Source organism: Jaculus jaculus, chromosome X (genome assembly GCF_020740685.1).
Source record: "Jaculus jaculus isolate mJacJac1 chromosome X, mJacJac1.mat.Y.cur, whole genome shotgun sequence".
Classification (NCBI taxonomy): Eukaryota; Metazoa; Chordata; class Mammalia; order Rodentia; family Dipodidae; genus Jaculus; species Jaculus jaculus.
The window spans coordinates 20,012,563-20,028,244 of record NC_059125.1 but is presented as its reverse complement, the minus strand read 5'-3'; positions in this window follow the sequence as shown (position 1 = coordinate 20,028,244).

Below are 15,682 nucleotides of genomic sequence, written 5' to 3'. Positions count from 1 at the left end.
AACACATTGCCTCCAGTAAGGCCCACCTCCCAAATTGCCACCACCTGGAAGCCAAGTATTCAAAATGCATGAGTCTATGGGGTACATCTCATTCAAACCACCACATGCATAACATATTAATTATACATAAATGTAAATAAATTTCTGACATCATGAAAAATTCTCCCACAAGTCTGAGTCACTCACCATTACAACAATGAAACCATGTGTGGCAAATAGCTTCAGTAATGGTCTCCAATTTGGCCACAGCTCCCTATTTCTTTGCTCTTGAATAGTCATACTCTTGTATAAGAACTCTAGATATTACTATGTGACTCATTTTGTTCACCATGACAATAATAAATGAGATATAAATGAAGGCTGAAGAAATGCCAGCAATTTGAGGCTTTCCTTCTCTTGCTATCCTTTGTTGATCTGGCAACACCATATGAAAAAGCCAAGCGAAGCCCACTGGAAGATGAGAATGCTATGTGCCAAGAAGTAATTTCAGCTAAGGGCTCTTAGTTCACCTGCCATTTGACTACAACCACAAGAGTGATTCCAGGGACCAGCAACAGAACCATCCATCTGAGCACAGCCCAAATCAGCACCCCTCCGAAGTGAGGACAAAAGATTACTGTTGTTCAAATCTTACTATTTGAAGGCAGTTTACTACACAGTAACATCTAACTAATGTACCATGGCAAGGGCAACTTGTGAGCACCTCATGTGAATTCCTCTGCAATTCTTTTCTGAAGGAAACAAAAATAGTAAAAACCTTAATAAAGGTAATATGGAATGTCAATCTCCCTCAGCTACATATCCCCAGAATCCAAGTCTGCTGTTTCGTGTTCTCAAAAAGTATGAAATCCATCTGTTTTCTCCACTTCTACTGGCATCATCTTAGTCCACACTCTAGCCAGGAATACTGAGCAAGAATATTTGTCTCCTAGCATCCACAATGCCCCCACTCTGAATCCTTTTCCACATGGCATTTGTGATAGTTAAGGTGTTGTCAACTTGATCTGTTTAGTAATCCACAGAAATCCTTTCAGGTGGGTCCCCAAGGTTGCTTCCAGGAAGGATTACCTGAAGGTGAAGTCCTTCCCCCAGAGTGAGTCCTTCCTCCAGAGCAGGTGTGCCCTCTCAGAGGGGGACTTTATATAAGGAGGGTCTGGGTGAAAAGAGTCCCTTCATTCTTCCACTTGGCTGCCTGAGTTGCTTGCTGCCTTCCAGCGTGGACTGAAGACCAGCATGAATGGAAGAACAGCATCAACTGAAGACCCAGAAGATCCAGCGGCTCCTTGGGAAGACTCCAGGCCTCCAGTGCCAGATTAGGACTGCTGGGGCATTTGGCCATGTGGACAGAGCAGCTACCAGGTTCCTTGACTCTTGGGCCTGCAACTGCTATTGGACTACCATAAGCTAATCCAATTAATTCCTTTCTTAAAAAAAAATGATTCTAGCAGTTCTGTTCCTCTAGAGAACCCTGACAAATACAGATTTTGGTACCAGGAGTGGTTCTAGAGAAACAGGATTGTAAAGATGGATTTCTCTAATGGGATTAGTGCTATCTGGCATCGGCTTTCCAACTTCAATGCTACTAAAGGCCCTACTGGTGATAAGAAGAGCACTTTCTCCTGGAAAAAGGAGGGCACTAATAATCCATGGTGTGAACTATTTAAAGTCCATGAGATAAATGTATTTGGTGATCCTGAGTCTTGTCTTGTGGAGAGCAAGGAATTTAGTGACTCTGTATTTAAAGCGTTTGAATATTTGTGGAAAAGCAAGACCAATGATGAGGCTGGTTGGTTGCTTCTAGCATCTCTGGACAAACTAGTGAGGGAACAGCAGAAGCTCAGAAAGGAAATTTCCAAGCTTAAGACCCATATACATGATCTGAAGGTTTCTAAGAGAGCCCTGGAGGAGAGTCTCCTATCTACCCAGAACAGGGTTCAAATTGCAGAAAACCAAATCCAAACTCTCATTGTGAGATTGGCTAACTTGCAACATAGGAACAATTCCCAGCATCACCAGCTATCAGAAGTTAAAGTGAGGGCACTGATTGGAAAAGAGTGGGATCTTGTGACTTGGGATGGTAATGTGTGGGAAGACCCTGAAGAATCTGGGGACATCGAAGAGTCAGATTCTGAAGAAGTTGTTTTGGATGAAAATATGACCTCCCCTCCCTTAGCAGCGGTTGTATCCCCACCTCCATACCCTGAAGTACTATCCTCCCCACCCTTGCCTGAGGTAATTCATCCCTCTTTGTCTGAGGAATCAGCAGGAGGTGCTGATGCTTCTCAGTTCCCACCCATCTTTGCCTCTAGGCCTATGACCAGGCAAAAGGCTAGGCAGGACCCTAAAGGTGAGATAGAAAGTGTGACATAGGAGGAGGTTAGGTACACCCCTAAAGAACTTCAGGGGTTTTCTAACTTTTACAGGCATGAGAATATGTGTGGGAATGGATTTTAAGGGTATGGGATGATGGAGGAAGGAACATAAGATTAGATCAGGCTAAATTTACTGAAATGGGCCCATTGAGTAGAGATTTTAGACTTAACATTGCAACTCATTCAGTTGAAAGGGGTGCCAAGAGTTTTATTTGATTGGTTGGCTGTTATATGGATCCAAAGATGGCCTACTGTGAATGAGCTCGAGCTGTCTGACATCCCTTGGCTTAATGTTGATGAAGGGATCAACAAGCTCAGAGAATGTGGAATTCTGGAGTGGATTTGCCATGTAAACTCATCTTTTTCCCACAATGGGAGCATTCAGAAGATGTGCCCTTCACTAAGAAACAGATTTGTGAGGGGAGCACCAACATACTTAAAGTCCCCTATCATTGGTCTTTTATGTAAAGAAGACCTCACAGTGGGAGCTGCAGTTTCTGCATTCGGTGATTTAGATGCAGTGGGTATAACTGGATCTTGGGGTAACAAGGGCCAAGAGGCAGCACTGAATCGCCAAAGGTGGGGTGAATGTTTGTTGTTTTATTTTTTTTAATAGACAGCAAAGGCAAAATTATGCATATAAAGGTGTGACTCTTATGGACGTTTGGAGTTGGCTGATTAATCATGGTGTTCCCAAAAGCCAAATAGATAAGAAGCCTATGAGTTCCTGCTTGATCTGTATAAGCAGAAAAGTTCCAGAACAATGAATCATAAAGCCACTTTGAATTATAGCAAGAGAGAATCAAGACCTTTTAATCAGTTTCCAGAGTTGAGCCAGTTTACAGATCCTGAGCCCCTTGATCAAAGGGGTTGCTGGGTCCCCTCAATGACAGACCCTCCTACAACCCCCAAAAGTTTCAATATTAAGCTTACACCTATCCTTCCTCAGAGGGACCTAAGGCCTTTTGCTAGGGTAACTGTACGCTGGGGAAAAAGAAATAATCAGACCTTCTGGGGCTTACTGGACACCAGCTTTGACTTAACATTGATTCCAGGAGACCCAAAAAAGCACCATGGCCCTTCAGTTAATGTAGGTACTTATGGAGGTCAGGTGATCAATGGAGTATTGGCAAATGGTAGACTGACAGTGGCTCCAGTGGGTCCCTGAACTCACTCTGTGGTTATTTCCCCAGTCCCAGAATGCATAATTGGGCTAGATATACTTAGGAGTTGGCAGTTGGTTCCCTGACCTGTGGAGTGAGGCCTATTATGGTTGGAGAGGCCAAATGGAAGCCATTGAGGCTCCCACCATCAAAGAAAATAGTGAATCAAAAACAGTATCACATCCCTGGAGGGATTTCAGAAATTAGTGTTACTATAAAGGACTTGAAGGGTGCGGGGGTGATGGTTCTCACCACATCTCCCTTTAACTCTCCTATTTGGCTTGTTCAGAAGACAGATGGATTCTGGAGAATGACAGGGATTATGGGAAACTTAATCAGGTGGTGACTCCAATTGCAGATGCTGTACCATATGTGGTTTCTTTACTTGAGCAGATTAACACATCTCCTGGTACCTGGTATGCAGCTATTGATCTTGTGAATGCTTTTTTCTCCATACTTGTCCATGGGGACCACCAGAAGCAATTTGCCTTCAGCTGGCAAGGTCAGTAGTACACCTTTACTGTTTTACCTCAAGGTTATATTAACTCTCCAGCCCTGTGTCATAGCTTAGTTCGCAGGGATCTTGATCGCCTGTCCCTTCCACAAGATGTCACGATGGTTCATTATATTGATGACATTATGCTTACTGGATCAAATGAGCAGAAGGTGGCAACCACTCTGGAGTTTCTGGTACAGCATATGTGCATCCAGGGATGGGAAATAAATCCATCCAAAATTCAAGGACCTCCCACCTCAGTGAAATTTCTAGGAGATCAGTGGTGTGGGGCATGCAGGGATATTCTTTCTAAGGTGAAGGATAAGTTGTTGCATTTGGCCCCTCCTACCACTAAGAAAGAAGCACAACGTCTAGTGGGCCTTTTTAGATTTTGGAGACATCACATTCCTTACTTGGGTGTCTTACTCCGTCCCATATACCAAGTGACTCAGAAAGCTACCAGTTTTCAGTGGGGCCCAGGACAAGAGAAGTCTCTTCAGCACATTCAGGCTGCTGTGCCCCTTGGGCTGTATGATCCAGCAGATCCGATGGTACCTGAGGTGTCAGTGGCAGATAGGGATGCGGTTTGGAGCCTTTGGCAGGCCCCCATAGGTGAATCACAGCGGAGGCACTTGGGGATTTTGGAGCAAGGACCTGCCATCATCTGCAGACAATTATGCTCCCTTTGAGAGACAGCTCTTGGCCTGCTATTGGGCCTTAGTGGAAACTGAGCATTTGACAATGGGCAATCAAGTCACTATGTGATCTGAGCTGCTTGGTGTTATCTGACACACCTGGCCATAAAGCTGGACATGCACAGCAGCACTTCATCATTAAGTGGAAGTGGTATATATGTGATTGGGCTCGAGCAGGCCCTGAAGGTATGAGTAAGTTACATGAGGAAGTTGCCCAAATGCCTATAGTTGCTACTCCTGTTACAATGCCTTCTGTCCCCAAGCATGCACCCATGGCATCATGGGGTGTGCCCTATGATCAAGTGACTGAGGAGGAGAGGACTAGGGCATGGTTTACAGATGGTTCAGCATGCTATGTGGGCACTTCCCAGAAGTTTACAGCTACAGCATTACAGCCCCTTTCTGGGACAACTCTGAAGGACTGTGGTGAAGGGAAGTCTTCACAATGGGCAGAATTTAGGGCAGTGCACATGGTTGTGCATTTTGCTTATAAAGAAAAATGGCCAGATGTGCAGTTGTACACTGATTCATGGCCTGTGGCCAATGGTTTGGCTGGCTGGTCTGGAACTTGGAAGGAGTACAACTGGAAAATTGGTGAGAAGGATATTTGCGGAAGGTGTGTATGGATAGAACTCTCTGAATGGGCTAAGGATATACAGATACTTGTGTTCCATGTTAATGCTCATCAGAAGGTGACCTCATCACAGGATGACTTTAATAATCAAGGAGATAAGCTGACCCGTTCTGTGGATAGAGGTCAACCTCTTTCCTCAGCCACCCTTGTCATTGCCCAACAGGCCTATGAACCAAGTGCCCATGGTGGCAGGGATGCAGGTTATGCATGGGTTCAACAACATGGACTTCCACTAACTAAGGCTGAATAGGCTATGGCTACTGCTGAGTGCCAAATTTGCCTGCAGCAGAGACCAACTCTGAGCCCCTGATATGGTAGCATTCCTCGGGGTGACCAGCCAGCATCTTGGTGACAGGTTGACTACATTGGACCACTTCCATCGTGGAAAAGGCAGCGTTTTGTCCTTCCTGGAATACACACTTATTCTGGGTCTGCATTTGCCATTCCTGTACATAGTGCTTCTGCCAAAGCTACCATCCATGTGAGTTGCAGTCAGGTTCACATTGCTGGTCGAAATCACCCAATCAAGAGCAGCTTGTGGGAAAAAGAGGTTTATTTTGGCTTACAGGCTCAAGGGGAAGCTCCATGATGACAAGGGAAAATGATGGCATGAGCAGAGGGTGGACATCACCCCCCAGCCTACATATGGTTGACAATAGCAACAGAAGAGTGTCCCATACACTGGCAAGGGGACAGTGGCTATAACACCCATAAACCCACCCCCAAGAATACACTGCTTCCAGGAGGTGTTAATTCCCAAATCTACTTCAGCTGGGAACCTAGCATTCAGAACACCTAAGTTTATGGTGGACACCTGAATCAAACCACCACATTCCACCCCTGCCCCCCATAAACTGATGGTCATACATGATATAAAATACAATGCATGCAGTATGACTTTAAAAGTCCCCATAGTTTTTATCAATCCCAATGATGTTCAAACATCCCCATAGACCAAGGTCTTTTAACTGAGCCATAATACCAAAAATTTCCCCCCAAACCCATAATGGCACTGAATAAACATTCACATTGCAAAAGATGGCTTTGGGCATAGCAAAGAAATATCCAACCAATATAATATTTAAACAGGGCAAAAATCAAACTCTGTAACTCTAAGTACAACAACTCTAGTCAATGACAAATTGCCAAGTCTGATAATTCTAACCAGCAACAAGTCTTTGGCATTCCAATTCCCTCCAGCTAGGCTACTCACCGTCCTAGGAAACTTCATTGGGGTTGGCAGGTTTCCTTAGCAGCCATCTCATGGTCCTGGCATCTCCACTGGGTCTCCATTGCAGCCCATGGTTCATCCTCAGCTCCAATGAGTCTCCATGCAGGCATCCAGCAAACCTGCTTTACACTGCCCATGGCCAGTTCCAAAACACAAGACCATGTTGCCAACTAAATGACCCTCTCTTTCCTGCATTTCTTATACTCCATAATACCAGGTAGGGTGCCAGTTTGTTAATTCAAGGGAGAATAAACCAGACTCTGAAGAACAGGATGCTCCTTGAACACTCAGGCCCCTTCAATAGTCTACATTCTTCCTGTTGCCCAGTGTGGGTCAGCTGGCCCAGTCTCAATCTCTCAACTGCAGCTGAACAGGTGACAGTTTGCCCAAAAATTTTTCTTTCTGTGCCATATCCCTCTACTCACACCAGTTCATTTCTACACAGAGCAACCCTGCATAACTTCTCAGGACACAGGCATAACAGCAAGCCTCACACAAACTGCTAGCCCAGCCCAAGCAAAGCTCTTATTAACCCTCATAAGCCAAACCTCACAGTCCATAGTTGTTACTGCATTCAGGTCTTTCAACTCTAACCAGAATAGTCCATCAAGCTGTACTTATAGCACTGCAAGATGTCTCTAGGCTAAGGTTTCAAATCCTCTACATTCCTGTTGAAAATATGCTCCAAGAGGTCAAAGCCACACAGTCATGTGTCTAGCAGCAATCCCACTCCTTGGTACCACTTTACTGTTGCAGTAAGGTTCACATTGCTGGTAGAAATCACCCAACCAGGAGCAGCTTCTGGGAAAAATGGGTTTATTTTGACTTACATGCTCAAGGGGAAGCTCCATAATGGTAGGGAAACGATGGCATGAGCACAGGGTGAACATTACCCTCTGGCCAACATAAGGTGGACAATAGCAACAGGAGAGTGTGCCAAACACTGGCAAGGGGTCACTGGCTATAATACCTATAAGCCCGCCCCCAACAATACACTCCCTCCAGGAGGTGTTAATTCCCAATTCTCCATCAACTGGGAACCTAGCATTCAGAACACCTAAGTTTATGGGGGAACACCTGAATCAAACCACCACAATGGGCTTACAGAATGCCTTATCCACCATCATGACATTCCACATAGCATGGATTCTGACCAAGGAACTCACTTCACAGACAAGGAAGTATGGCAGTGGGCTCATGACCATGGAATTCACTAGTCTTACCATGGGCCCCACCACCCTGAAGCACTGGCTTGATAAAACAGTGGAATGGCCTTTGAAATAAACAGATACTGTGCCAACTAGGTGGCAATAGCTTGGAGGGCTGGGGAAGTGTTCTCCAGCAGGCTGTATATGCTCTGAATCAGTGTCCTATATATGGTACTGTTTCTCCTATAGCCCGCATTCACAAGTTCAGGAATCAAGGGGTGGAAATGGTCCCACTTACCATCACCCCAAGTGACCCATTAGCTAAATTTTTGCTTCCTGTTCCCACAACCTTATGCTCTGCTGGCCTACAAGTCTTGGTTCCAGAGGGGGGAGTGCTTTTGCCAGGAGACATGAAGAACATTTCTTTGAACTGGATGCTAATATTTCCCCTAGTCACTTTGGGCTCCTAATGGTCTTAAGTGAACAGGCTAAGAAAGGAGTTACAAGAAATCCAGATTACCGGGGGGAAATTTGACTGCTCCTCCACAATGGAGGTGAGGAAGAGTATATCTGGAGTGCAGGAGATCCTTTAGGGCACTTCTTGGTACTACCATGCCCTGTTATCAAAGTCAATGGATGACTGCAACAACCCAATAGAGGTAGTGTGATAAATGACCCAGATCCTTCAAGAAGGAAGGTATGGGTCACCCCTCCAGGTGAAGAATCAAGACCTGCTGAGATGCTTGCTGAATGTGGAGGAAATACAGAATGGGTAGTAGAAGGCAGTTACAAATACCAGCTAAAGCCACATAACCAGTTACAGTAATTGCAATGTTTTTGTGCTACCTTGATACACAATGTTTGTACAAATCTACACCAATATTAGGATTGTATCACTAGATAACTGTTGAATTTATATTAGACGTATTATATTAGAGACTAAGCATACTTCAAGGAACTTTGTTTTTTATTAAAGGTTAAATTTTATTTTCATTTATTTATGTTTTAAATATAATGTTATATTTTTATTATTAACAACTTCCATGATTGTAAACAATATCCCACAGTAATGCCCTCCCCCCAACATTTCCCTATGAAACTTCATTCTCCATCATATCCCTTCTTCCTTTCAATCAGTCACCCTTTTATTTTGATGTCATGATCTTTTCCACCTATTATGATGGTCTTGTGTAGGTAGTGTCAGGCACTGTGAAGGCATGTATATCCAGGCCATTTTGTGTCTGGAGGAGCACATTGTAAGGAGTCCCAATCTTCCTTTGGCTCTTACATTCTTTCTGCCACCTCTTCCACAATGGGCCCTGAGCCTTGGAAGGTGTGATAGAGATATTGCAGTGCTGAGCACCCCTGTCACTTCTTCCCAACACCATGATGCCTTCTGAGTCATCCCAAGGTCACTGCCATCTGAAAAGAGAAGGTTCTCTACCAAAAGTGAGAGTGGCATTAATATATAGGTATGAAAGTTAAGAGAAGTACTTATGGGCACAGTCTCCTGTTGCTATGGTCCACCTTACGTTGTCCGGGGGGTGATATGCCCCCTCTACTCATGCCATCATTTTCTCCTGCCATCATGGAGCTTCCCCTCAAGCCTGTAAACCAAAATAAATCTTTTTTCCCCAGAAAAATAGAGAAGTACTTACTGGGCAGTTTGATAAGCATACTATATACATTTAGCCAGACAGCAGCAGACATTACACCCCTATGGCTCATAACTACCCCTGTTTTAGGTTTTCAGTGTCAGAGATGTATTTCCTCCCATGGAGTGGGCCTCTAGTCCAATTAGAAGGCAGTTGGTTTCCACCATGATAGACATGCCACTATTGCACCCATTGCATTTGGCCTGGCTGGCCAAATATAAAGCTTGCAGTGTCCACTGTTGAGTATCTTCACTGGTGATTTCTCTCTCCCATTGAACTGCACACAGAATGGCTTCTTCCAGCTTTCTGTCAGCTGGTCTACATGGAGGAGGTTATCAGCTCAGTGGAACCTTGCTTTTTATTGGGAGGAAGATTTTGTGGTTGTACGTGGGAGAGTTATACCATGTTAGGCGGAATTATGAGCTTGTTACTGTTTTCATTTGGAAAGTAAGTATGATGTAAGTAGATATGGTTTGATGTCAAGTCGACAGGGGTGGACTTGTGATAGTTAAGGTGTTGTCAACTTGATCTGTTTTGTAATCCACAGAAATCCCTTTTGGGTGGGTCTCCGAGGTTGCTTCCAAGAAGGATTAACTGAAGGTGAAGTCCTTCCTCCAGAGTGAGCCCTTCCCCCAGAGCGGGCCGCCCCTCTCAGAGGGGGACTTGATATAAGGAAGCTCTGGGTGAAAGGATCCCCTTCCTTCCATCCACTTGGCATCCAGAGGTGCTTGCTGCCTATCATGTATTAAAGACCAGCACAGTCTGAAGACCAGCGTCAAGTGAAGACCTGCTTGGATTGAAAACAAGCAGCTCATCAGGAAGCCTTCAGGCCTTCAGCGTGGGACTGGGACTGCTGAAGCATCTGGCCACATGGACTGAGCAGCTACCAGGTTCCTTCATTATTGGGCCTGCAACTGCTATTGGACTACCATAAACTAATCCAATAAATTCTTTTTTAAAAAAATAATAATTCATTCTAGCAGTTCTGTTCATCTAGGGAACCCTGACTAATACAGCATGCAAAGTAATCATGTTTAAAGTAAACCTGACAAGGGCCTCCTCTTAAAATTTTCCCACCACTCATTTGTCTTAGGACAAAAAGCTACATTTAGAAGAGACAAGGAGTGCCCAGCACTGAAACATCTCTATCACACCATCCAAGGAACAGGGTCCATTGCAGAAGAGGTGGCAGAAGGAAATGTAAGAGCCAAAGGAAGGACAAGACTCCTTACAATGCACTCTTCCAGACACAAAATATCCTGGATATCCATGACCTCACAATGGCCCGCACTATCTACACAAAACCAGTATAATAAGAGGAAAAGATGATGGCACCAAAATAAAAGAAAGATTGATCAGGAGGGGTAGGGGATATGATGGACCATGGAGTTGCGAAGGAGAAAGTGTGAGGAGAAAGGAATTATCATGGTTTATTGTTTATAATTGTGGAACTTGTGAATAATAACAAATTTTCAAGCCGGGCGTGGTGGTGCATGCCTTTAATCCCAGCAATTGGGAGACAGAGGTAGGAAGATTGCCGTGAGTTTGAGGCCACCCTGAGACTCCATAGTGAATTCCAGATCAGCCTGGGCTAGAGTGAGACCCTACCTCGAAAAACCAAAAAAATTAAAATTAAAATTAAAAAAAGCTACATTTATGCCCCTGCCACCAGCCCTCCCTTCAGTTCTGTTTTGGACTTTAGGATGGGCAGATGTTTCCACATTTGAAGGAGCTTCCTTGTTTATGGGCCCTGTCCCTTCCTGCCAAGGGCCTTTTTTTTTTCATGCTTTTGCTTTGCCTTGGATTTGGGTGTTGCTCTTCTTGACCCACTTTCTCATATCATTGCAGGCATCACTCACCCAGGGAAGACCTTTCTGGCCCCCATGTTCAGGTTTCAGGTTATATTTAAAAAATATTTGGAGGGGGCTGGAGAGATGGTTCAATGGTTAAAGGCATTTGCTTGCAAAGCCTGATGGCCTGGGTTTAATTCCCCAGCATCCACATAAAACCAGATGCACAAAGTGGCCTGTGCATTTGGAGGTTGTTTGCAATGGCAGGAGGCCTTGGTATGCCCATATTCACTCTGTCTGTGTTTGCCTCTTTTTCTCTGTCTCTATGTCTCTCTCTCTCAAGTAAGTAAATAAAATATTTTTATTTATTTATTTAAATATTTTTATTTATTTGGTGGTGGAGGGATGGCTGAACCAGGGCTTCTTGTTGCTGCAAACAAACTCCAGATACATGTGAAAATTTGTGCATCTGGCTTTATGTAGGTACCAGCAAATTTAACCTGGGCTATCAGGGTTTGCAAACAAGTGCCTTTAACCTCTGAGCCAATTCCACAGACCTCAGGTTATATTTTTTCCCTTATTGTTTTTATCTCTTGCTTTAGAATAGTTTTACTTATTGTGTGTGTGCGTGCATGTGTGTGTGTGTGTGTGTGTGTGTGTGTATGGGTGTGTGTGTGTATGGGTGTGTTGTGGCCTCTTGCTGCTGCAAATTAATTCCCATCTGGCTTTATGTGGGTGCTTTGCAGGCATGCACCTTTAACCACTGAGTAATCTCCCCAGTTCTTTACATCTGTTTTTGATTGAATATACTCCTGTTTATGTGATGACAAGATTCATGTCTGCATTTCTAATTACATCATAAACTTTAGAAAATAAAGGATGTCAAATTTAGATAATTCCTGGAGTCCTATAGTCAAGCTTAATGCTTGGCACATAACTGACACTCCATATACATTTGCTAATCAAATGAGTTTGATGTGCATAGTTGCAAGTGCTGTGTGTGTAGCTGAGTGGTCAAAGACTTGACTAGTATGCGTGAGGCTCTAAAGTCAATCCTTACCAGCATGCATGCATACATGCACACACACACACACACACACACACAGAGAGAGAGAGAGAGAGAGAGAAGAGAAAGGAAGTGGTTTCTCATCTGTATATGAAGCTGCAACCTTATAGAATGATGTCTGGTGATCATAATTACCTAACATTTACATAATCTCTATAAAGGTGTTTTTTTAGGTTTGCTTGACATCAGTATCTTCCCAGTGAAGAAATGAGACTTGGTAACTCTATAGTCAACCTTTTTAGGAGTCTCCATATTGCTTCCAGACCCAGTTATTCCCTTACTGGGCATTTATCCTAAACGCTCCATGCCTCAGTTCAGTGCTGCTCTCTCAACCATGTTTATAGCTGCTCATTTTTTAATAGCTAAGAGCTGGAATCAACCCAGATGTCCATCATTAGACAAATGGATAACTACAATGTGGTATATCTACATGATGGAATTTTACACAGCAGTAAGGAAAAATGACACAATAAAATTTGAAGAAAAATGGTCAAACCTGGAACAGATCATTCTCAGCAAACTCACCCAATCACAGAAAGATAATCATAGCATGGTCTCACTCATCTGTTTCTCCTAAACTGAATCTGCCCGAGATGTTCACATATCTAATAAGCATCTTGAGGACCTGGCAATAGGGTAGGTGGGGCTGGAGGGCAGGGTATAGGTGGGGGTAGGGGACACAAAACAGGACCCAAATGGCAATGGTACCATAAAATTCTATACCCTAAAATACAGACTAAATGGCTGAACCTTCACCAGGTCCTTAGAGGGTACACCTGAATCACAAGGCCCTGGAGAGGGTAAAATGAAGACTGACCTTAATCTTCTATGTCTGTCTTTCTCCCTCTCTCTCCCTCTTCTCTTTCTCCTTTCTATCCATTTTACATTAATTATCTTTTTCTTCCTTCTTTTCTTTGATGCTGACCTGTAACTCCTAGTACCATGTGATTAACGTCCACAAGGAGCTGTTGATCAGAGAGACCTCAAGGATTCTCAAAAGAAGAGATTTCTGTCAGAGTACTTTATGACCCACCAAAGGTTAGTGGTAAGACCCTACTGCTGAAGACACCATATGCTATTGGTATGGAACATGGGGTGACCTGGTGGGAATCTGGAAGAAAGTCAGTCCCCAGACAACGCATCTAGTGCCAGAAAGTGCCACATGAGCAACTGGGGGAAAATGACCAACATCTGTCCAAGCAACTCATTCCCTAAGCTACTCAGCAGCAAACTACCTGATGTGATGCTCACACAAGTGCAGTAGTGGTACACAGTCATGGTGGGTGTGGTGGTTTGAATAGAATAGGTGGCCCCCAATATATTCAGTTGTTTGTTTGTAGTTTGCATCTGTAGCCACCTGCTGGAGGCAATGTCACTGGGTGATCTTAAGGTGTGGTGGTGGGTTTCCGATTTCAATCTACAGATACGCAAAGTGTGCCTAGCTGGAGTTCCTGAAGTGTGTGTGGCTTTTGGCTTTTGGCCTTTTTGGCTTGGGCTTCTCTCTCTCCGCTTGGGCCTGTGAAGGCAGGCCAGCATCTTCTGCTATTATGGAACTTCCCCTGGATCTGTAAGCTTCAATAAATCCCTTCCTCCATAACTGTGCCTGGTCTGGAAGTTCATCTTAGTGAACCTGAATCTGTCTGCTACAGTGGGAAACCAACTGCTCTTGATTTGGCTAACTGATCTGCTCAGTGGGATGGAACTCATAACTGAAGCTGGGAAACAAGTCAGAACCATATCCAGAAATGAGCCCACTCTCCATTAGCAAGCTACCACTAATCCTGAGCTATGAGAGAGCCTACACCTATTAAATTCTCTCTATAAAAAATAATGTTTATCCCATTTATCTGGCATTAACTTCACTCTCCATTGGAGAATTTGCTTCTCTTTTACAGATGGACGCAGATCCTAAGGAGAGAACCAGCTCATCATACCTCAAAAGGGCCCCAGCTGAAACTAAGAATAATTGGTGAAACAAGCAAGAGTGCTGCTTTCCTGGTGAACCTGGTACCAGCACAAGGGTGAAGGAGATAGACACAGAGAACAGTCAACTCCCACCAAACCAGATATCCAGAGACACAGAATCTCCCAAGACCTCATCACAGAAGCAGACCTAAAATGAATCCAACATGGCAACATGGCTCAGGGAAATTTGTGAAAAAGGGGGAAAAAAGAATGTTAGAGCCACCCATTGGGTCATTATACACAGAGACATTGCCTGTTACCCATAACTTATGGCTAACCCCACAATGCAAGACCCATATTCCTCAACAAGGAGGGTCTCTGCAGAGGGGGAGGAAGATAGGGAGAAGGCTAAAGTTAGTACCAACTTGACTGTATACACTAATTACAAAACTAATAAAAAATAAAAAGAGGGCTGGAGAGATGGCTTAGCGGTTAAGTGCTTGCCTGTGAAGCCTAAGGACCCCGGTTCGAGGCTCGGTTCCCCAGGTCCCACGTTAGCCAGATGCACAAGGGGGCACACGCGTCTGGAGTTCGTTTGCAGAGGCTGGAAGCCCTGGCACGCCCATTCTCTCTCTCTCCCTCTATCTGTCTTTCTCTGTGTCTGTCGCTCTCAAATAAATAAATAAATAAAAAATTTAAAAAAAATAAAAAAATAAAAAGAAATAATAATTAACATTGCTCAATGTTTCTTTTTCAAAAAGTATTTTATTTACCTATTTGAGAGAGAGAGAGGGAGAGAAGCAAATACAGACAGAGAGAATGGGCATGTCATGGCCTCCAGTCACTGTAAACTCCAGATTCATGTGCCACCTCGTGCATCTGGCAATGTGGGTACTGGGGAATGGAACCTGGGTCCTTAGGCAATGCAGACAAGCTCCTTAACTACTGAGCCTTCTCCCCAACCTAGTCAATGTTTCTTAAACATAAATAGAAATCAAATTAGAACTTGCATACTAGCCTACTTGTCCTCCTTACTAAGCACATTTGAAGCTTCCTAACCTCTTGAACACTCATGTGGAAGACCTAGAATATTCACCCATCAGTTTCTTCCCTTGCTTTGCTTTGGGACAGATCTTACTATGTACCCTGCCTGCAGTGATTCTCTTGCCTCAGCTTCCCAAGTATTGAAATTACAAACAGGTAACCCTATACCCAGCTATTGTTTGTTCCTTTCTTTCTGAGTCAAAGTCTTGCTATGTTGCCCAAGTTTGCCTCAGACACCTGGGCCTCAGTTCTGGTGAGGGACTAAGAAAGTTGGAAATAGCATGTAATGTTTGGGGGACAATCAAGGGCATCCCTGATCAACAGCTCACTAGAAGGTATCCCACTCATGGCACTAATTTTTTTTTTTTTGTAACAATCTATGCCTTCTGGGCACAACATTATAGCATTATCTACCCTCAAAGGATACCTTTGTCCAAACTCTCCCTCTCTCTCTTTCTCTTTCTCTCTTTCTCTCACACACAC